At 45.3% G+C, this 15,257-nt stretch overlaps 2 non-coding genes across 2 annotated transcripts; one reads left to right on the forward strand and one right to left on the reverse strand.

Moving 5' to 3' along the window:
- Positions 1 to 13,824: 13,824 nt before the first annotated feature.
- Trnaa-ugc (transfer RNA alanine (anticodon UGC)) lies at positions 13,825 to 13,896 on the reverse strand. The gene has a single exon. It is a non-coding gene; the product is annotated as a tRNA-Ala (tRNA).
- A 509-nt stretch (positions 13,897 to 14,405) lies between these two features.
- Trnaa-ugc (transfer RNA alanine (anticodon UGC)) lies at positions 14,406 to 14,477 on the forward strand. Its single transcript has one exon. It is a non-coding gene; the product is annotated as a tRNA-Ala (tRNA).
- The last annotated feature ends 780 nt before the right edge of the window (positions 14,478 to 15,257 follow it).

Consider the following 15,257-nt stretch of genomic DNA (forward strand, 5'->3'; position numbering starts at 1 on the left):
TTTTATGCTTCCTCAGAAACTCCATTGCAGCCACCAAGCACAAATTCTTGTGCTGTGTAGACAAGGTTTGCTTTTTAGTATCCTTCCCTGTAGAAGTTTCTATCCTGCGTTGTTCGCTAGAAGCTTACTGTGTTAATAACCGTGGGATAGAACAAGCCGACACTGCTCCAGTAGATTCTGCGGCAGTAGCTCGGGAGGTAGCAGCTTTTTTTACTATTCACTATGGCAATCTGTAAAAATCAATGTGTGCATTTCTCCTAGCAGGTGCCTGGAGTAGGGGGGGGGGGGCTTAAGTAATGAATCAGTGCTAAAGGTAGAGAAAGTTAAGCAATTAGCGCAATGCGGACCTTGAATATTAGATTATAACATTTCAAGGTAGGCATCGGTTTGTAAATGTCCTGTGGAGATACTACGAAATTGTAGGGGAATTTTTTTGCACGAAAGGAAAAAAAGTGTTTTCAGATGTGATGACAGTTCTCCGAAGATTGTGCTCTAGCAGCTTATAGGCATTTTTCTTGCAAACGGTGGTGCGTGCGAGCTTCTCAGCTTTCGGGTAGTGCATGGGCCGCTGCTATCCCGTGAGCCCCGCAGCAAAGACGTGAATATTTCCGGCTGATTGATTTCTTTGTTTTTTTGTTGTGAACACAGTGCCCTGCTAGCCTTTAATGGAGGTTGCAAACCTTCAATAGAAAGCTAACAATGAAAAGAAACATTGGAGCAAGCCATCTTTCTGCAGTATAAATAAACCGCTGTTTTGAAAGCAGTAAAGATGATGCTCAGTGAAACAATGCTGCGAATAGTTTGTTTTTTTTTGCAAAACAATATTTGTGGTAGAGAAATTGGGAATGCAGGCTATCTGTATTTTAGAGTAGTCATAGTTACCTAGTGTGAGAAGCGTGGCTTCCTGTGTAGCGCTTTGAACAACTTAAAAATAAGTCAACATTGAGATTGAAAAGTGCTGTGCTGCTAATCGATGAGTAAAATGCCTAAACGCATTTTTTTCGACAGAATATAGTTCTTCAACCTTTAGTTGTAACACAACCACTGGTGGCTTTAGTAAGCAACTAGTAATGGCCCCTTCCACTTTCTCCCCCCCCCCCCCGCTCACGTACAAACATTTTTGGCATCTTCCTTTGTCAACTACGACAGCACGCAGCAATTTCTGTGGCTGCAACGCTAGTGCGAGCGTACGCTTTTTTAACCCTGCCGTGTCCGTGGCGTGAACAATATCGTGGCAGCAGAGTATCAGTCAAGGTTACTGACTATTCATAGCCGTTGTGCAAAAATATTGGGCCTGTTTGTATCTTATCACGTGTGATTTCTTTGTTTTTGAGGTTCAACAGTGCGAGGACACCAAAGCGCAGAATTTGGCGGCGTGGCTTCTTGCAATGCCCTTACTTTATTACACAACACTAAAAAGGAAATGCGGTACTATGCCGTATTAAAACAATATAAATAAAGCCAACGGTATGGAGGCAGTAAAAAAGTGTGAAAATATAAATACGTGTCCAGGCTTTGTATTTTTATGATAGAAGCATTGGTTTCATGTCATTCGAACAAACGTTTTTACTCAGTGGCTGCTACGAGGTTTTTTGATATTAGTGATTATTCAAATAAATGCTAGCGTTCTGCAGCGTGGCTGAGGTACACTTCTTTAATTTTATAAAGTTGATGATGGTTGTATATTAGTGGCACAAGCCCCACTGGGGCAAAGAGTGCCAAAACAGTGGTTATATGTGAAAGATAAAACATTAAACACTAAGATAATAAAAAAACAGAAGTAAAATTATAAAATGAGGATGAGCATGGCTGGTGTAAAGGGCCAGGGAGTGATCACGCATGGTATGAAGTTAGGTCTAAAAATGTAACTTCTAAATATTTAAAAACGCACTTAATAGAAAACTTGGGATCGTCAGACAGGGAAAACGCTGGGAGTAGTGGGTCGTTTATTCTGTGCAGCTGTGGGAAGTGTTTGGGTCATGTTGTGTTATGTGCTTTGCATCGAATTAGTATGTGGAATACGGATAGGGTCTCCCCACACCTTCCACACAGTGGTTTTGAAGTTCCCGTGAGGAGATACGAGTGTGTGACATGTGTGTCCCCTATCCGGAACCAGCAAGGGCAACTTCTGTGTAGCTGTTGCATGTGTCAGTGGTGTGTGGTCTCAAGCGCGGTTTTATAAAGTGTAACTTGTTATCTGTTTGTTTGCTCCAGTGTGTTTGGTATCTGTGGCGAAGTTGGTGTCTGATGTGGGGCTTCATGTCTATGTATGGGCACTGTTGCTAAGTCCACTGTATTCAAGAGTGTAGCAGCAGTGGTTATTCGAACTACAGTATTGTTCCCGGCAATTCCAAAGTGCCCTGCCGCCAAACAGAAATTATTTGAAGGTTTGATGCATATGCAGACATGATAGCTTAGAATGATTCATGACAAAATTTTATGAACGCTTTCCTTAAGCAAGGGGTTGTACAACGCTAAGACAGTCCGTGTAGACGATGGATTTTAGGATTTGATGTTGGAGTTTGTGATTTATTACAATTAAAATACCGTATGATTCCGCTGTGAATATACTACCACAAAGGTTCACTGTTTTACTAACGTCAAAGTTTGGCCTATGCACAGCACCAGGCACAGCAGTTGCAGTCTTGGACGCGTCACTATAAAACTCTGTACAACGGTACTTATTATGCACAAACAAGAAATGCCGAAGAATCGCAATTCTTTGTTACCGGTTCTTGTTAAATTGCATAAGAGGCTGGTCACACGACAGGTTGGAGATGCCATGGTGGAATGGAATCAGTGACGGGTGCTTGTATATGCCTGAAAACGATACTTCTAGCTCAGAACCTTCTTCTCGCACTCTTAGAGGAAACGGCATGGAGATTGATGGATGATTTAAAAAAGAGTTGCTGTGACGATGCATCAATAATTGTCGGATTAAAAGGGTGATTTCTCAGAGAAGTCATTTTTGAGGCATAGAACGTATAATCCTTAACAGAGTGGGAGGCTGCCATCTCAAGCCCCGCTCCCCACGTGCAAGAAGCCCTCACCCAGTTGGCTGAAGACACCGAGCTCCCAAAACACCGGAAGCCCAGCTGTCAAGATGACTGAGTGAACAGCTCAGTTGTGCAATCACCACAGCTTTTGGGCAGAACAGATACTACTGCTACTACTACTACTACTACTACTGCTACTACTACTACTACTACTACTACTACTACTACTACTACTACTACTACTTGAGGCATATAAAACATTTGGCCCATCTCCCCGCAACGGGGACTCAAGTAAACGCGTCGCATAGGGGGTGGGTGTATTGCGTTAACGTTTAGTGTTTGGGGAGTTGGTGGTAGTGAATGCGTTGTATCATCAGCTTCTTGACGTAGTTTGAATGAGTCAAGGATATAAGGCGCGTTCGTAGCTTTTGTGTCGGCTTTGTGGTGCAGTGGGTAGAGCACCATGTACATTGCGTTCCACCCGCAGGGTCGAGGGATCCAAACCAGGCGCCATAGTATTTTTTTTATATAGTGTAGGGGGACGGGTGTGGACAACGACGGTGCGGACTACGACGGACGTCAACGCAGGTGACATCGTGAGTTACTGAAATGCTCTGCATTTAAAACGTCCATGTACACCCTCTCGTGATCTAGGGACCATTTATTGCATTCTACATACACACTTTGGACAGGGCTAGTGCGAAAAGTGCCCCCTGCGAGACGTAGCGCTAAATGCAGCAATGGGTCCAGCTTTTTCGTGCCGTTTTTGTTGCGCATCGTATACGACACTGCCGTAGTATAAGTGAAATCCCACTAGGGCGCTATAAACACGCAGGAGGAGTTGCTTGTCTGCGCCATACGACTGGTGGGAGATTACATTGAGATTATTCATAGTTTTTTGGCATTTTTGCCTAAGATATTTCAAGGGTGGAACAAATGTTTGCTTGTTATCGAATATTATGCCTAAAAACTGGTGCTCCTTTTTAAAAGGAATTAAAATGGCATTAGAGTAATGTCTGGGTCCGAATGGATCCAGCGATTTCTGGAAAACACAACGCAGGATCTTTTTTATGGATTGAGTTTAAAACCATTCTAGTCTGCACAGCTGGCAAGTTTTTTAACACAACGCTAGACCTGACGTTCACAGATTGACATATTACAAGGGTTAAAAGGTATCTGCATGTCGTCTACATAGATAGAGTAAGAAATGATTGGTGGCAATGCCTTACCAAGAGAGTTCATTTGAATTATAAACAGAGTACAGCTTAGAACTCTACCTCTCCGCATGCCCTTTTCTTGCACAGAAATTCTTGACAATGCCTTGCCAACTCTCACGCTAAACGTCCTTTCAGAGAAATAAATAGCAAGGGTGTTGAGCATATGGTCCGCAACACCGAAAGACTTCAGGTTACTGAGGATCCCGTAACGCCAAGCAGTATGATAGGCCTGGTAAAGGCCAAAAAACACCGTTGTGCAAAACTGTTTGCGGAAGAAAACATCCTTCATTTATGATTCAAAGGCAACATGTTGGTCATTTGTAGCTCGCCCCGCCATGAAGCGCGCCTAGCAGCCCTAAAGAAGACCGTTGTACTCAAGAAAGTACACGAGCCTCCTGTTGATCATCTTATCGACGAGCTTACACAGGCAGCTTGTCAGGGCAATGGGACGATAACTAACGGGAGAGGAAGAGCCCTTCCTTCATTAACGCCACTACTACGGCCTCCCTTCAAGAGCATGCCACGTGTCCCGAAAGCCATATTTTCTTGAGTACATGTAGGAGCGTTTCAATGGGTGTCTAGGTGTAGGTGTTGTAACATGGTGTATGTGATTTTGTCTGCACCTTTTGGGGTCGCCTTACTCGCTGAGCCTGGAAAGCGGGCTTCGCCTAGCGGCTCCCGCGCTAGAAGGATAGCGATCCCAACTCGCGGCGCGCTGGACAGCGGCCACGGCGGGTTCGGGGGAAAACGAAGATCCGGAATATATCAAACACAATTAATGAATCACTAACTCGCCTCCCACCGCTCAAGCACGCCGCGACACCTGCGGCGAGAGTGGGACCACAATGAAGGAATGCGGGAATATTTGAGCATTACCACACCCCTCCACCCTTAAACTTCCCCCAACCGGGTTTACATCTCCCTACATAAAAAAACTATTCCCCCACATGCTCCCAGTAAGCTACCTCAACGTCCATGCCCTGACCGAGCGCCTGCAGGCTGTCAATTCACCACCACACCGACAGGTTCGATGGCTCGGCCGCTTGATCGCCTAGCACAACCATCGGCGGCCCATCACAGATGTTCATGGCACGTAGGGCAGGTCCGTGGGTGCCCGTGGTTGACGCACCTACCCCAGCCGGCTTTTTCACAGCTGGCTAGAGAGCTCCCGGTTCCGGATAGGTAGGGCTTGAGTCTGGTGAGCCCAGGACGACCAGCGTTGCCCCGGGAGCACAGCCCGTTCTCGCTGAGGTGGCGTAGGCGGAAGGAGTGGCCAGCGGGACAAGAGCGCTGGCAGCCGGCGGCCGCAGCGAATGGGGCGGTTTTGGGCGGCGTGCCGCCGGCAAAGGTGGTGGCAGCGGCGGCAGCATCGAGCATGGAGTGGTGGTCTTAGGGTTTCTGCCCACCCGGGCTTGTTTGGGCTTGGCACTGCTTCTCCGGCAGCAGGTCGCGACTCCTTTCTAGAAGCCCGATTCGACCCTGGTGGTGGACCGTCGCTGCTTTTTGCGGCGCGGAGGTTCGGATTCCCCGGCGGCGCGATGGCCGGCCGTTGCGAGCAGCCACTGTGCATAGGCAGGTTCTGGCTCGGCCCTGCAGAGCATTCGTTTGGCCGCTTCGCTGTGGCCCGCGGCTGCCCGCCGTGGCTTCTCCGGCCTCCTGCCACGGTGGAGTTCTCCCCTCTTGCGAGACTCGTGGAGCAACACCGCCCCGCACTTGCAGAGCTCGGTCCCTGGTTTGAGGGGAAGACACACAGCGTTGGCCCGGCGGTCAGCACGTGCCACGGTCCGGCCCTGGAACGGCAGGAACAAGCGCGCCACGGGAGTTCCAACTCGAGCCCGCTCCTACCGCTTCCAGGGGCTTCACAAAGCGTAGCCGACCGCCGAATCGGTCCCCGCCTAGTAGGTCCAGGTAGCCACATCCAGGCGCTCTGGCTGCTCTGTGGGTGGCGACGGTTGTTCACCCATCGAGGATGCCGGCAAGTGGTTGAAAGGCACTGCCGCGGACTATGATGACGTAGAGAGATGGCGCTTCGATGCGTTCTTCTGTCTGTTCAGCACGCTTGGACGGCAGGCAGGCTCAAAGAAAGGCTACGATCGACACCTGTATCCGACCGCAGGTTAAAGTTAAGCAGATTGCCACTAGCACATCGATTGGATCTAGCAGCGCGGAGTTTCCGTTTACCAACATTAAACACATACAACCACTAAAAGCCTGAATACCCGTTGGCTAAGTGCACTACCAGAGCGTCGGAAACTTCTTCCGTCGGATTCGTAAGCTCTGGCGTGTCCCAGGGCCTGGTTGTTGGCCCTGACTACGCCTTAGTTTTGCTCGGGGCATGGCGAGAGGTTCGTCCATTACCCACTCTTTCTTTCACTCGGTACGGACCGGACCACTTTAGCGCCAGCGAAGCTGAGTATTTCTTGCTGGCGTCACTCAGTACATGGTTCCTTTGCAGCACCAGGTCACCCACTTCATAGTGAATATCCCGATGCGAGCGGCATTACTGCGGTTTCTGCTGTGCTCTAACAGTCTTGAGATTTTGGCGAGCTTTGCGTAAAGGCTCCGTCATCTTTTAGCGCAGCTCAGCCGCGCGCTCAGCGCGTGCTGAAGGTGCCACCGCCGCTCCGCTGCGGACTGTCGGAATTCGGCTCATCGCAATCGGCAGCTCTCTCCCGAGGTTTAGAAACGTTGATGTATACCGAGTAGAGTGGTTCACTGTAGTTTGTACAGCAAATCCTAGCTCGTGATATCGGCGTCCTAAACTTTGTGCCTGTACATGTCGCTCTATCGCGCATTTTGTACGCCCTGGAAGTACTACAGGTAGAGGAAGATGCGATAACTGCTTCATTTCCTGGAGACGACCGGCCTTAAGCAGCGGCTGTAGCCCGGAGTGCAGTGATTGACTAGTGTGCCCGGACTGACAGCTTTCTAGGACCGATAGCTCTCTTTATACGTTTCTCTCCCTCTATATCTCTTTCTATTTTATCCTATCACTCCCCCTCTACTTCCCTTCCCCTGCACTCGGTTGTATGCAGGTGAGCTCCCTCGCGAGCTCAAAATATCCCCGGTGAATTTCCTTTCCTTTTGCCGTCGCACACCCGAACCACCACCAGGATGCTATAACGTTATACCTGGATGGCTTTTAAGATGTTTCATTAATTTCATTACCGTTTTCATTGACAAACCTCGTATCTGCCATACAATTAGGAAACATAAAAAGTGTGGCTAAATATTTGTCGTTGACAAGATAGCCATGCCCTAGCTAATGTTTGCCACTTACACCATCAGAAAATCTCCATAAAAATCTCGACCATACAAAGCTTGACTGAATCGTTTGGCAGAACAAGTAGTTCGATTAGGCGTGTACTGTGAATACTGAAGATGGCTTTATTTGCTGTCGGAGAAGGCCAATGTTGTCGTAGGCGGATACGGCGGCGTCTGGGCCATTCAGGCCGTCCTAAGGGGAAGCTGCAGCGTTGTGCGGCTTTTCTCCTAAAGCGCACCGTCAACTGCAATGGGTATTATAAAATTATGCAGTACCGTTTGTAAATGAAGGTAAGGCATGAAGCCGTCCTCGATAGAAAAAGCAAATCTATTTAGAAATATTTACCTAAAATCGAACTGTGCACACCCATCGTTTCGCCTGTCCTGGTCGTCTTCTTCTTTGCTTATGCGTGCTTTGAGCTCGGAGTCTGCGTCGTTCTTGCCGTCATCAAAAGTTCGAACACCGTTGGTGCAGCTCGGTATATAAAGTTGAAAAGATATATCGAAAAAAACCTTTGGTGGGCGTTGGTGTGCGTTCAGGGTAAATAAGGAAGAAACGGTAGCATGTCTGATTAAAGAGAGATTTTGCACTTTGTAAAGGAAAGTGGGGTCTTGCTTATGTAGCCAGTTCGGATACAGCGGAACGACATGGCTGTTTGTACGGAACTAACGAACGTGTGTTTTTGGGAAAAAAGTGGTCAATATTTATTTCAAAATTAGTCTCCCACTCGCCATTTACAGGGCTAAGCCAACCAGAATCTTAAATTACATTCATGGTTGCTGTATTTTAATTTATTCATTATGAGGTTTAACGCTCCGATGCTACACGGACGATGAGGCGCTCCGTAATGGAGGGCTCCGAATCAATGTTGACCACATGGGGAAGTTTTACGTGCGGCAAAATCTCGAAAACACGGGCGTTTTTTTTCTTTTCACTTAGATCTGCTGTTTTTTCAGGAGTAGCACTAAGCACAAATATTTCCGTACAGCCATTTCACCCGAACACGCTTGACTAAAATATTCTAATTCTCCAGAAAATACCATAACTAATGATCAATGCAACCATCAAAAATGCCGCAGGTTTTTTATGTGGCTTATTTTGCGCTGTTTGATACAAAATGCCAATTAAGTATTGACACCAAAATTGTATGTTCCTTTTGTATTGATTTTATCAATGCTTAATTCCCGGCAAACCTGAAAAAGTGCCTAAAATACTTCAACATGCGGTATTTAATTACATTGAACGGCGTCGAAATCGTTCTTTGAGCTTTCCCGCGCTTCCACAACGGAGGGCGCGTTTGGCAGAAATACGCCCTTACCTTACCGTTTTTTGCGAACATCAAAACACTTTAAGCCGTAGGAGGCGTTGTTTCGACCACCCCACCGATGACGGTAAGCGGCCGAACTGCCTAAAGTTATTAGGCGTAGCATTCCTGTGTTTAATTCATGACCACTTTCAGTAAAAGTCCTGATGGCAGGTTCTGTTGCGATTCTTGTATTTGTTATCGACTTTTTTTTGCGCGTGTGGAACTTTATAATTGCAAGAGAGCCTTGCTGGGCAGCGGATTTGCCTGGATGTTTTTTTTTACTTTCCCGTTCCTATTTTCCTTTTCATTCTTCTGGGTGTGTTCTTGTGGGCCACAAAAAATTGGTTACATTGTATACTGTGTTGATGTGTTGTCGTTGTGCATTCTATTATACTAATTATTTTCCTGTTTCCACCCAATAATTTCAATCTGTTGCAAACATTTTTCTCTTCACACTGACTTGTCTTCCTCCTTTACCACGGTATTTGTCTGAAAGAAAAAGGTGAGCAAAAGAGACGTCAATATCATGAAGTCTTATGACAGTGCACAGAATACTGTGTTCGCGAAGTATTCAAAGAACACGGGTTCCTTATAAAGGGAATGTTTTGAAAAAAAAAGTCGGAAGAGTTTCAAAACATGGGTTGCAAAACAGAAAGAGTTCACTTAAACTCAATCACATGTTTTTCTTTTTGCCACTATATTCGCTCAAACTCAAACTCACAATGGTCCTCTGTCCTCAAAATCACTCCAACTCGCTCTTTCTGCACTCAATTTTATTTTTCCTCCCTTGTATTGGAACGTATGAATGCTCGCGTGTACTGGTAAGCAATCTGCAGTGATTACTCCACAATCTGCACTCACGAGTAATCTTACACAATTTCTACTCACGAGTACTCGTAGTCACTCTGTACTTGGTCGTACTCAAGACGTGTTTACTCACCCGTACTCGCAAGCAACCTGTACTCACCCGTACTCTTCCGTACTCACCTTTATTGAGTATGTACTCTCGTTTACTCCCGCTCACAAGAGTTTTTACTAATTTGTTCCAGCTATCAGCCACTGGCACTCACATCGTGTGCAACTAGTATGGACTCGATTAGGCCAAAGCCATAGAACCGGATAGCGCTTTCAGTTCGTGCATACTGGTTCTTCTGGTCCATTTCCATCATTTTTGTCTAACGAAAACAGGTTACAGTTTTTCTTGAAACCAATAGTGAAGACGGACAACAGGTGGTTCCAGTGTGCGTTGGGCAAGCTATCACCCTGCCGCTACCTTTTCGGGAAATAATTTGAATGAAGAAATTTCAGCGAAGCCCCGAAATCTTGCACGGGCTATCACTATGACAACACCGTGACGAGCGCATGCCGAAAGCGGAAGCACAGCGGAAGAAGGAACAGAGAGAGCCGCAGATCTGTTCTTTATAACCAGAATATATACTTCTTTAAGGGGTAAGTCGGGGGACGAATAGCAAAGCATGCTTTCCGCACTGGGCGAACAGAGTAGAACCGTGGGCCTGAAAATAATATACAGAAAACTAAAGTAATGATCAATAACCTCGCGACAGCACAGCAGTTTGAGATAGGCGGCGAGGCAGTGGAAGTTGTAAGCGAATATATCTACTTAGGCCAAGTTGTGACCCCAGATCCCAACCATTAGGTAGAGATAATTGGAAGGATCAGAATGGAGTGGGGTGCATATGGCAGACATTCCCAGATAATGAATAGCAGCCTGCCATTGTCGCTGAAGAAGAAAGTGTATGACAGCTGCATCTTACCGGTACTCACCTACGGGGCAGAAACTTGGAGGCTCACTAAGAGGGTTCAACTTAAATTGAGAACGACTCAGCGGGCAATGGAGCGGAAAATGATAGGTGTAACATTAAGGGACAAGAAGAGAGCGGAGTGAGTCAGGGAGCAAAGTGGTGTAAAGACATATTAGTAGAAATTAAGAAGAAGAAATGAACGTGGTCAGGGCATGTAATGCGAAGGCAAGATAACCGCTGGTCATTAAGGGTAACAGAGTGGATCCCTAGAGAAGGAAAGCGTTGCAGGGGGCGGCAGAAAGGTAGATGGGCAGATGAGAGCAAGAAGTTTGCGGGGATAAATTGGTCACAGTTGGCACAGGACTGAAGTAACTGGAGAATAATGGGAGAGGCCTTTGCCCTGCAGTGGGCGTAGATAGGCTGGTGATGATGATGATGATTATGAAGGGGTGCAGCGAAATGTGTGATACTCATTCCTGCAGATCGCGACTAGAGTGCATGATAAAATTTAGAAGTTTCTGTTCGCCAAAACAGTATTATTAAGTACAACTCACGAGTACTGCATGTACGCGTACATGTGCTCGTGAGATATATACTTTCTGAGCACTGTAGCAGCCAGTATGAAATTCTCCAGGACATGTACTCACGTCGGGTGCACACTCGCCATAGTACAAACTATTTCTGAGTATGTATTCGCTCATCATCATGCGACTTTTTTCTGCGCATGTACTCACTCATCCTGGTGTTCAGTGGTTCATTTGAGCTTTGAGTACAAACAGGTACAAATATGTATGTATTTACAAATGATACGGCTACGTATGATCGAGACTACCTTACCTCCTTGAACTCTGTAAAACCAACTGCTAAAACATCCTTTGGTGCCGGATGCGCCAATATTGCCGCGTTTATTTCGTTGACAGCCCCCTTCAAGATGATAATCTCTGTTCCCCATAGCTTTCGTCGGCCCGAGTACCAAGTGCAACGACCTGGAACTAACACTACATTACGACAAAAACAAACAAGTTCTCTTGTGTTGAGAATATTAAATCCCAGGTGGAGCAGATTCTACGGCCGATATTTACTCCCTTCACAAGCACCCTTTTTTATATTGTCATTTCAGGTAAGCGGGAAATAATTTAATATGTCGGATGATTTAGAAACACTTATGGGGAGCATTTCGGTTATAAGTAATCTGTAAGATAACCTTCCGAGAATAAAAAGTGTGACCCCAATCTTAGTGCGAATGTGCGCAAAGTGTTCTGATAAAAGGGCACATTTTTCATGTGGTGAATGAGCCGTTGCCTTCATAAGAAATAGGCTCAAAACGGTTGACCATTTATTTTAGCAATACATCGCAGAACAGTAACCGATTGCTGGTTTAGCTCTATTGCTTTGGTGTTTTATGCAGGTATATAGTAACCCGAAGGACATTATGTACTAAACACGTTTATTTGATTGTTCAAATTTGAAATGAACTTTTTGAAGTCTGCCATTTTTCTTCATATTATGTAAGAATAGATAAGGTGGTGACACTCAGCAGTCCCGTATAGTCTACGGACTCCTTTAAGAAGGAGTGTATGAACGGTTGACTCTAATACAAATAGATGAAATAGGTGCTAACAGCTTAGAAACTGACCATAAACAGATAACTTTGACTTTTAGAAAAATAGAAGGTCAAAACCCGAAAACGGTGGTTCACGACTTTAAATAAAACGATCTTCAAATGGCTAATATTGCCAAAAGCCCGGAGACGGACCAAAAGACAACCTACGAAAGATTGTGAATGTAGCGAACTGATTGCTTTCAATCAAGGAACAAGCAGGAACGCGAAAGAAAGCAACTAACCAGAATGGAAAAAGAAAGCCCAGACGCTAGTGCAACAAGAAATCAAGGAAGCTATAACACAAGGACAGGAAGTATCGAGAGAGCACAGGGAGGCCAAGTGAGTGGGAATGCAAGCAGAGGAAATAAGTTTGAAATGGAATTGGTACCCCCTAAAAAAGATGGAGGTACAATACTTGGTACAGCAGAAACGTAAGCGAAAAAGTGAGCCATGGGTCTCGAACATACGGACAAGGCATAAAGGCGCACCGACAAAGTTTTGAAACCATGTAAAGGAACTAAGGAAGAAGTTCGAAGTACAACGTCATGTCATAAACTGTGAAGGAGATATATTAATAGGAGAAGGAGCGGTATTTCAAATACGCTCAACGATACAAGACAAGTTGAGAACAACTGAGAGAGGGCTACAACATTTAGAGAGTGGAGCAACTGAGGTGCACACAGTTAGGGAGCCAAAGTTAGAGATTATAAACTGAAAAAAAAGCCAAAGAAAATGTTTACGCCTATACGGCAGCACGGACGGATGAAATTCCTATACGGCTGATGAACCTACTGGGGCCAAAAAGCAAGCCAAAACTGATCTGTGCAATCGGAAAAGTGATAAAAAATAAGCAAGTACCGGACAATCGGCGTAAGAGTAGTATGAATATGGTATATAAGAGTAAAGGAGGCAGTGATGATGCCAATTCGTACAGGCGTACTACCATTACTTGAGTGTCCTACAGACTGGCAATGCAAGCCATAAAAGCGAAACTACAGGCGTTGATAGACGGGAACTTCACCCTGGGAAAACTACAACATGGATTCAGACGAGACAGGTGCTAGGACGAAAATATTTTGTCCTAAAATAATGCATAGAGCTGTCAATGGCTCCGAAGCGACCACTAAGGATAGCATTCCTCTGTATAGAGGGAGCCTACGACAATGTAGATAGAGAACTTCTATATACCATACTTGAGCGGGAGTGATTAGACAAGAACATTATACATTTGTATGAGGGAATATACAATAATAGTGAGGTGTAAATTACCTGGGAGGACGAAACGTTCATGTAACTGATAGTCACAAATATAGGTTTAAAGCAAGGTTCTCCATTTTTTTAATGGTTACTCCTATGAAGACGTCAGTAAACTTCACTTCAGTAAACGTCAGTAAACTTCATTTTTAATGGTTTTCTCATGTGTCGCTGTCTTTACTTACCCTACATATGTACCCTACCCTACTTACCCTACATATATATAGGTTGAATAAATGAAATAAAACGATATATATATATATATATATATATATATATATATACACACAGAAAGATAGGCCAGCAGTCTAGAACGCCAAAGGAGGCATAGGGGTGTGGTTAGGCTCTTTTCTTTTTCACTACGGTTAATGAAGTAAACATTTTTTTTAAATATACAGAAGAAAAAAAGAAAGAACAACGCGCCCAGAGTGGGGACCGAATCCACGCCTTTCGATTGCATGTCGAATGCCTTACCAATTCGGCTATCTGGGTGACTGTGTTCTCCTTAACTTTCTGGGCTATTTATATTTACTAGAAGTGTATCTGACGCTGGAAGGTGATAGCCAGCGCCACTCTGACTACACAGGGAGAAGGGGACCTTTTCAGCCCCCGGGGCGTGACTCGAACGTCTACAGCCTGTCATGAGCGGGTAAAGGGCGGGAAGCCCTCTTATGCTACCTAGGTAACAAGGCTGCCAGAACCGAGACCCTTGCTAGGCTTTCGCAGAATAATATAGTAAGGAAATGAGGGGCTCGTTGAGGAAATACAGAAAGATAGGCCAGCAGTCTAGAACACCAAAGGAGGCATAGGGGTGTGGTTAGGCTCTCTTCTTTTTCACTACGGTTCTCCCTGTGTTGTCCCTCTACGGTTCTCCCTGTGTTCTCCCTCTTTTTCACTACGGTTCTCCCTGCGTAGTCAGAGTGGCGCTGGCTACCACCCTCAAGAGTCAGATACACTTCTAGTAAATATAAATAGCCCAGAAAGTTAAGGAGAACACAGTCGCCCAGATAGCCGAATTGGTAAAGCATTCGACATGCAATCGAAAGGCGTGGGTTCGGTCCCCACTCTGGGCGCGTGTTTTTATTTCTTTCTTTGGTCTGTATATTTAAAAAAAAATGTTTACTTCACTAACCGTAGTGAAAAAAAAGAGCCTAACCACACCCCTATGCCTCCTTTGGCGTTCTAGACTGCTGGCCTATCTTTCTGTATTTCCTCAACGAGCCCCTCATTTACTTACTATATATATATATATATATATATATATATATATATATATATATATATATTTATAATATGTTTCATTATCCACCTGTGTGCGTGGGCTGAATTAAAAGCTGCGGTTTCTATTTACCCTTACGCGAACATCGTCTCTTTCTGAAAACGTTGTAAGCGACGTGATGCACGCGCACATCGATCCCGGTCTCTCGCTCACCAAGCGCAATCTTTAAATTGCTACCGCCTTTAAAGCTCAACCTGTAAATTGGAACCAGCGATAGTTATTAAGAAATGGGAACTTGATGAGTGGATACATTTCTCAAATGCGTATTTTTCTACCTCGGCGCACTCATTGAGTGGTCGTAAGCTGACATCAGAAATTTTAGTGCGGGGACGGAGTTAACGATTCCGGTTTACGGTGCACCCCAACTTTGTTCGTAAAGTCGAAAAAAAGTATTTACCATTTGCTTCCACAATTGCTATCTGTGCCATTTAAGCAATATATTTGTTCTACGGCCAGTCGCCAACTTCAAAGGCTCGAAAAGCCTTCATGTACACTCTTTTTTGAAAGCAAAGTTTTTTACCCCTAGCAGCCAACGTTTCTTTCGTTGCGTGAAAGAGAAAAAACTCCCAACGCC

Source organism: Haemaphysalis longicornis, unplaced genomic scaffold (assembly GCF_048455015.1).
Source record: "Haemaphysalis longicornis isolate Haplotype H1 unplaced genomic scaffold, Haemaphysalis longicornis Haplotype H1 scaffold_8, whole genome shotgun sequence".
Classification (NCBI taxonomy): domain Eukaryota; kingdom Metazoa; phylum Arthropoda; class Arachnida; order Ixodida; family Ixodidae; genus Haemaphysalis; species Haemaphysalis longicornis.